This window comes from Arachis hypogaea, chromosome 3 (assembly GCF_003086295.3).
Source record: "Arachis hypogaea cultivar Tifrunner chromosome 3, arahy.Tifrunner.gnm2.J5K5, whole genome shotgun sequence".
Classification (NCBI taxonomy): domain Eukaryota; kingdom Viridiplantae; phylum Streptophyta; class Magnoliopsida; order Fabales; family Fabaceae; genus Arachis; species Arachis hypogaea.
Window position 1 is genome coordinate 24,170,086 of NC_092038.1, and position 8,898 is coordinate 24,178,983.

The following is an 8,898-nucleotide window of genomic DNA, read 5'->3' on the forward strand; positions in this document are numbered from 1 at the left end:
TGTTTTATATTATAAAATTTAGTATATTTAATATAACAATTAGAACTCTTGGTCACCCATTTTAAAAGACACATAAGAGATTGGATACAAGGACTTTAAAATTGAAAAAAAAAAGTGGTACTATATTATAGGAAGGTGGCTTTGCAGCTCTCGTGATATTTGTGCGCTCTTTTATCCGCCTTCGTCGTCTTCCCATTACTATCGCATAGCATTTTAGTCATCGACTCATACTCCCAGAACTTTCGACCAGCAGCCTGAATCTCAACTCCGACCGTATCAGATAGGACAACACACCAGCAGCTCAGGATTTTATTCTCATCTTTAATATTTTCGATCTTCTCAATTTAATGAACTGAATATTGAATTATGGCAATAAAAATTAATTTCCTGCAATAATATATTTATAAACTCTTTAGGGTCAGTTTGAAAAGTTGTAAAAATTATTTTTTTTGAGTTTTTGACTTATGAAAAATAGTAATATTAATGTTTAGTACAATTTTTAAAATTAAATTATAATTTTTTTAAAAAACTATTTAAGTGTTTATAGAAAAATTAAAAAATATTTTTTATAATAATTTTTTATTATATTTATTTTAAAATAAATATTTTTAGAATAAAAATTAAATATAAAATAATTTATTTATAAACTACTTTTAATATAAACATTTATTATTTAAGTTATTTTTTTTGAAAAGAACATAATTAAATTATTTACCCAAACTAAAGTTTAATATTTAATGGTTTTTCGAAGCAACAATTACCATAATTTATTACTGACCCGACCTCATTTCAGTAGGACCAATCCATCTTAAACCAAAAAGATATCTAAATTGGGGCAAATTGCATAATAATCCCGCTAGGGAGCCAATGAAATATTTGTACAATGTATACAATGGGCTATGAGTCCCATACTATTCAGAATAACCATCCGGGTACCAGCGATAATAAACATCTCATGTCATGAAACCACTCATCTCAAAAGCTTAAGTTGATTTTGGGGTTCACCAAGGATCGAACTCTTGACCTTTCAGATCTAAAGCTCTGATACCATGTCATGAAATCACTCATCCCAAAAGCTTAAGCTGATAGGAAAAGGTAACACTAATGGTTATATCTCTAGTACTGAATCGGACATCCCTAAATCTCCATTATACACATTGTACAAATATTCTATTAGCTCCATATACTTCCTCATTGCGTAATTATTGAGAACTAAAATGCTCAAAATGGAACGCATGTTAAGTAAGGGACAGGTGGCGAAAAGGTATAAGAAACCCATTAACCGGTGTCAGATTTTACCACGTAAGGGAGGCGTTCGAACCGCCTGATTTGGCGAGGCGTGTGCTAGCATTCACCATCTCTTTATATATAAAAGTTTGTATATATAGAAGTTATCTCTTTATATATAAAAATTAACAAGTAGTAGTCTTCATGTTTGACAAGTGGATGTTATTTATGATCAACACTTGACATCATAAAGTTGTATATTTTTTTAGTATATATAGAAGTCTAATCTCTTTATATATAAAAGTCTGGATATATAAAAGTCATCTCTTTATATATAAAGCTAACTAGTGGTTCTCTCCATACTTGACAAGTGGATGCTATTTATGATCGACACTTGACATCATAAAGTTGTACATTTTTTAGTATATATAGAAGTCTAATCTCTTTATATATAAAAGTCTGTATATATAAAAGCTATCTTTTTAAGTAAAAAAAATATAAAAAAAATATTAAATGATGAAAAATCATATTTTATAAAAAAATTTAAAAATTAAAAATACATTTTCCTCTTTGATCTACAGACAACATCGATAACTCATTCCCCCTTGCTTTCACTATTTTTTTCATCAAACTTTTAAGTAAATGTTTAATTTTTTATTTTTTTTATATTTTTGATAAAATGTTTTACATTTGTTTAAGACTTTGAGTCATTATTATTCATTCAATTTTATTTTTTTTAAGACTTAGTTGTTATCCATATCAAATAATTGAAAATAGAAAAAATGAGAGTAAGAGGATTAAGTGTTGAATCGAAGAAAAAAAATATTATTATCTATTAATATATAATAGGTTTATTTGGTTGACAAGTGTAATAGCTAAATACTTGACAATGTTAAGCTTATTTAGTTGACAAGTGTCATAGCTAAATACTTGACATGTGCTAGGTTTATTTGGTTCACAAGTGACACAAATAAAATAAGGATCTAAAAACTATTTCAATTATTTATGATATCTATAAATATATAATAGAAATGTAGTTGTGGTCTTTATTTGACAAGTGTCATAGCTAAATATTTGACTAACAAGTGCTAAGTTTTTTTTTGGTAACTTACCACTTTTTTTTGTGACAACAGGTGCTAAGTTTATTTGGTTGACAAGTGACACAGATAAAATAAGGATCGAAAAAACTATTTCAATTATTTATGATGGATAAAAATTTATAATACACTTTATCCTTATTATTTTAACATTAATTCAAAACTAATGTTACAAATGGTTATTTGTTTGTTTGATTGTTTCCAACATATTGTTTAAAAGGAATGATTGAGTTAAGCGCAATCTTTCCCTTTTGAATATACCGATTTAAATTTAGGTTAAAAATGAATTCTTTGCTAGATTCTCTCTATCTCTCTTTCTCTTCTTTCTGTCTTGCGCTTACTTTTTCTCTGATTGAGTAAACACAAATGGAGCTATCATTGAAGAGGATGAAAAAGCAAAGAGCTTGCTACTGATGGAAGTAGTAACAGTGACTACTGATAATACAAAATGAGAGAGATAAAAAGAGTAAAAAACAGAACGAAACAGAGAAGAAAATAACACAGTGATGAAAAGAAGCACAACGGAAGAAGGAGTAAAAGGAGGCGACGACGGTGATGGATTGAGAAAGAAGGAGGCTACATCGAGAGAGAAAGGAAGAGAAGTGAGGTGAAGATGGTGATGGAGGCCACAACGCTGTTCGATCTGCAAAATAGCGTCACAGCCGCTCCTTTACCAACAACGGCAGAGGGTGCTGTGAATGCATTGAAACAGTTCGTTACGACGTCGTTGTACATCGAGAATTTGGACCCTAATATCGATGAAAGACACATGTACGATTTGTTCGACCAGGTCGGATAATGGTTTCGGTTTGTTTTGTCCCCACCCTTTTCTCAAAATTATTTTTGTTTTGTTTTGTTTGTTTGAGTTTATTTTCTCTTTTTCTATGATTATTTGTATGAACAAAATGGAGTGTCATTTAGTTAGAATGATGAACATGGTCCAATAAAGTTAGTTTGTTCTAATCTAAGTTTGTCCTCAAATATTCACTTGATTTATTTTTGAGATTCGTATTCAATTCCAAAACCTGATAAAATTTCAACAGCATCGAGCAAGATGGAATTTTTTATACAAATAAATATATAAAAATATATTTTTTAAATATGCACAAAAAATTGTTTCCAAAATATGCAGAGCTTTTACTAATAACGCTCGCTAAATGAAATACACACAAAATAGACCGTTGATATTTTGACGCAAATAGAGCGTACACGAAATAGAGAGCGGTTGGCCATTTCTCACCCAGATGGACAGTAGTAATAATAATAATAATAATAATAATAATGATGATGATAATAATAATAATAGTAGTAGTAGTAGTGAATAATAATAATATTTAAATTCATAGTAATAATAATAATGTTTAAATTAACAATAATAATATTTAATTACAACAAAATAAAATGTTACCATAAAATATATTGATCTTTTTAATTAGATATGTAAAAATATGATGCTCATCTACTTGATTAAGATTTGTCTCAATACTAGTATTAAACCCGTGCGATGCAAGGGCTTATATTTAAATTTGACATGTTAAATTAAAAATAATATTTTATTATAAATTTTTTCAGTTTAGTATGACACGATCATCATCATTATATAATAAACGTACTGAATATGTTGTTTTATCTTTATTCAAAGTAGAAAGCAAATAAAAGAGTTTATAATAGCATAAAAAAGTCCATTTCAAATAAATGTCTTACCACACCCACCATGCACATAAAAGAAGTAAAAACCACCAGAGTTTGTGATAACAACATTGAGTATCTCAATGAATACTAACCTTTGCTCATGAATCATCTTTTGTTCTGTATATAAGTTTGTATGAGTCAATTCATTTGTGTCATATGCTAACTCCTCCTCTATTAGCTTATTCTAAAAAAAGGCGAACATCAGATATCTCAGGATATGGCATTGATTGATAGTCTTTTAAAGATCTCGCATTGCTGTTGAGTATCTTCTCAATCTCAATAAGGCAGAGATTTTTCAATTCGTCATCAATCATGTTTAGTCCTAGCAAAAGCACATGGTGGTTTTATGAAATATTTAATAATTCCAAAATAAAACTATTAATATTATTAATAAAAATAAAAATAATAAGAGAATACAATCTTGATATAAAAAAAAGACATAGTAAAACATCTTAATTTTTTAAAGCTCTCCTCTCATATAGTATTTCATCAACTAATAATGTCCAAGTTGTATTCTAAATGCTCTGGGTTGCTAATGCTATATTAGATATCAGTAGCATCGCAAATAATTTTCTCAATTGATGACTAGATGCAAGTTCAGCTACCTTATTAATAGCTGTAATGAATTTTCTATCGTCGCACAGTAGTCACATGGAATAGCAAGCATCTTGGAAGCTAAAATATGTAATTTCATTAACTGTCCTAATAGACTCATATGTTGTGCAACCTCTCTGAACAGCTAACAAAATTCTCATATAATAAATATCACATGTACTCGATGGAACATAGTTTAACCTCCCGATAGAATACCCTCTTTTGCGTGGATGTCATTCCCTTGCTTCTCTATCATAAACAAATTGATTTGAAAACTCAGCATATGTCAAAATTTGACCTGATTCAAATTTTTTATTGGCCTCCATCCATGCTAAGAACATCGTACATTTTTTTCCTCTTCTTTCACGATTTTCTCAAGATCATCATCGTCTTTAAAGATGATATTTTGCTCTCCAGACAAATGAAAGGTTAATCTCATCACTGAAGGCCAATTTAATTCGATTTGTGTGCTCCAATGAATGTATAATAATAATTATATAGCATATACCAAAGATTGTTTTTAATAGACCAATTGAAAAATTAAATGTTTGGTCTTTAAGTAATAAAAGCATATTAACATACGCTGGCTTTGAAATTGGTCGATATTATTTGATGTTTGTTGAAGTTGTTGTTGACTTATCTGATGACATGGGCTATCATATGCTCCACGTGTGATACCTGAATTACTAATACTATTAATATTGGTACATTGTTCTTTTTCACCTACAGAGTGTAGATTAATAGTTGGAGACCTTGGTCGATACGGTGTTGAGTTATTACCTAATAAGTAATTCGAGACGTTAGTTTTGAACAAATTTTTTGTTAAAGTTTATAATTAAATAAATGGTAGGAATATCAAAATACATAAAGTGAATACATATTCACATAAGCAAGTTTCAAAAAAATTCATCCAAAAATTAACTTGTATTAATGCTGCTATTTGTAATGTCCGACAATACTAATTCAAAATGCACACCATTGAAACTATCACTCGAATTTCCTGTAATTTTTTTATAAACAAATTTAGTAAAATATTACGAAGATAATATAAACTAATAATTTATTACTTGTCAATAGCTAAATAATATATAGAAAATATTGTATTTTATGAGATTTTATTTGGCCAAAATACCCATGACCCACCACACACATTTGCTCCTTCTTCCCTATTATATATTTATATTCATGTAGTTCTCATTTTCTCTCTATTTCTTTTTCCAACCATTTCACTAACTATCCTGTTTAAATTTAACCTCCTCGCTCCTCTGCATCTCTACTCAATAAATAAATAACTAAATGGTCAGTTTAACTTCAATGGCGGCTTTAATTTTCTTTTCATTCTCATTTATTTAGCTACGTAAATATATTTTACAAAAAATAATATATATTTTTTCACAAAAATTTCTTTTTTTAAATAAATATAAGTTTAATCTCACATTCAATAAATTTAACTAATAGTTAAAATCTTTTTTTTATTTTTTTAAATAAAGAAATTGAAAATGAATAGCTTATAATTAAAAAGAGAAAAAAAGATGAAAGTACCTCTATTATTGTACAAAGACAATCTAAAAAATAACAATGTAAATAGAGTAAAGAGAAAATTTATAAATGTGACAAATAAAAAAAATAAATTTAAAAATCGAAACGATTAAGAAGTCACTTAATTAGGAATTAGTATTAGAATTTCAAATTTCAAATTTTTAAATAGAGTTTACTAATTAGTTAGTGTAAATTTTAAATTTTTAAATAAAATTTTCTAATTAAACGTTCATTGTTCATCAGAAATATAGGAATTTGTTAATTTAAAAATAATTTTATTAGTTTCGTCATAAATAGTGTCAATCCTATTATTTGTCGATAAAAATAAATAAAATTAAATACAATCTAAACATTAATAACCTTATAAATTACATAAATTTAGAAAAAAATATTTAAAAAAGAAAAAAAATGAAAGTACTTATATTGTGCAGAAACAATTTAAAAGATAACAATGTAAATTGAGTAAAGAGAAAATTTATAAATGTGCCAAGTAAAAAAATTTAAATTTTAAAATCGAAACAGTTAAGAAGTCACTTAATTAGGAATTAGTGTTAGAATTTCAAATTTTAAATTTTTAAATAAAATTTTCTAATTAGTTAGTACAAATTTTAAATTTTTAAATAAAATTTCATAAATTAATTCAATTTTGTCAGAATAATATTGAAAACAGAATTAAATATAGAAAAATATTTAATTAAATTTTTTTTTAGGAAAAACTACCAAAAGTACCCATAAAATTTATGAACGCTGATAAAAGTACCCATAAACTAAGGAAATTAACGCTGTACCCATGAAAGATGGGTTCCGTATGACAAAAGTATCCAAATCCTAATTTTTTGTTGATTTTTTAATAAAATTTCTAAACTACCCCACCCTAACCCCATTCTACCGTCACTCCCTCTCTTCTCTTCTTCCTCTCTCTTCACTTATCCCTCAAAATTTCTCACAGAGTCACAGAAACTCTCTTCCTACCTCCTCATTGCCGTCTGCCATCCACCTACTCCATTACCGCCAATCTCTTTCCCTCTCACTGCTTCTCCCTCTCACTATTAAGGTGACTACAATACCTTCATCGCACACCTGTGACCCAACCTAAGAAGAATGCTGCCGTGCCGCGCCTGTTGCAGCCGAGGAGAACGTCGTCGTGGCACATCTGACCTAGCCGAGGAGAACACCGTCGTCGCACACCTGAGAAGAGAGAGGGGTCGTAGTACTCTTGCATGCAGAAAGCGGGTTTGGTGGTAAAGAGAAATCAGAGAAGAAAAGGAGGCGGCACTGTGGATGGAGGTTCTGCCATTGATGATGTTACAGTCGGCCGGCGAAGAAAAAGGTATTTCTTTTTTTTAAAATATTTTTATTTTATTTTTCTTCTTTTCAGAAATTGATTTAGTTACTACTAAAATGATACTGTTTTATTTTTTTTAAATCTGCTTCTATTTTTTATGAAGGCTGAGATTGATTTAAAGAAGATCCAGTTGATGGTTTACTTCTACTTCTGATTTTTGTTGAAATAAATTTCAAATTGGATGAATGGATTTGTTGATTTTTTATGGTTGATGGCTTTTTCTATTTCTAATTTTGCTAAAGTGAATTGAAATTGGATGAATGGATTTAAAATTTTTTATGTTTTGAGTATTTTTTGGTGTTTGATTAATTTGGTTTGGGTATGGATTATAAACTTATGAGTGAATCGGTTGAGATCCGATCCTCTACCACCATCACTACTACCATTGATTTCGGTCTGGTTTATTGTAGGAGTAGTTTTGGACTCCATGGCAAGAGTTGGTGCAAATTGAGTTATGAAAGGTTGAAAAAGTGAGTTAAGGTTGAGTGTAGGGTAGTTTAGGAATTTTATTAAAAAATTAACAAAAAATTAGGATTTGGATACTTTTGTCATACGGAACCCATCTTTCATGGGTACAGCATTAATTTCCTTAGTTTATGGGTATTTTTGTCAGCGTTCGTAAATTTCATGGGTACTTTTGTAATAAATAACCTCATATTTTAATAAGACTGGTAATTCTATTTACTTTAATATAATCTTTTGTAATTAACATAGTAGCTTATAAATTATATAAAATTTTAAAAAATATTCTCAAACCCAATTGCTTACTTAAAAATTCAAAAAAAAAGTTTATTTGAATTTAAATTTAAAATTTTAAACATAATATTTTAATTAAAAATTATAATTAGCTTTTCTTTTTAAAATAAGTACACATTAAAATTCAATAACTAACTTAATTATATCAACAATAATTCATATGAAAAATTTATAACTTTATGATAATAAATAATAAATTAGAAATTAACAGAATATCAACGGTGTGAATCGAATTAAAAATAAAACCATAAGTAATAACCAAATAACTTCAATTTATATTTAAAAAAATTCTAAATTCCAAACATAAAAATCCAAAAGAATCAAAAGAAAAATAACAACTCAAGAAAAGACAATGATGTTTCCACCAAAACAAATATATGCTTGACATTATTCTATTAGATATACTCTAAAAGGGATTCTAAAACATGTGCATCCAAATTCTCAAGTTTCATTCTCAATCTTGATCTTCTTGCAAGTTGAGGTATCTCCTTGCACCTTCGAATCTTTCAACTCCAAGGAAAGTCGCTTGGTTGGTGTAATAGCATTTTCCAACACTTCGAATTCATCATTGTCCGCAACTTCATTGGAGAATTCAAGCAACAAATTTTGTACAAAATACTACGTTAAATTAAAGACTTCCTTCTCACC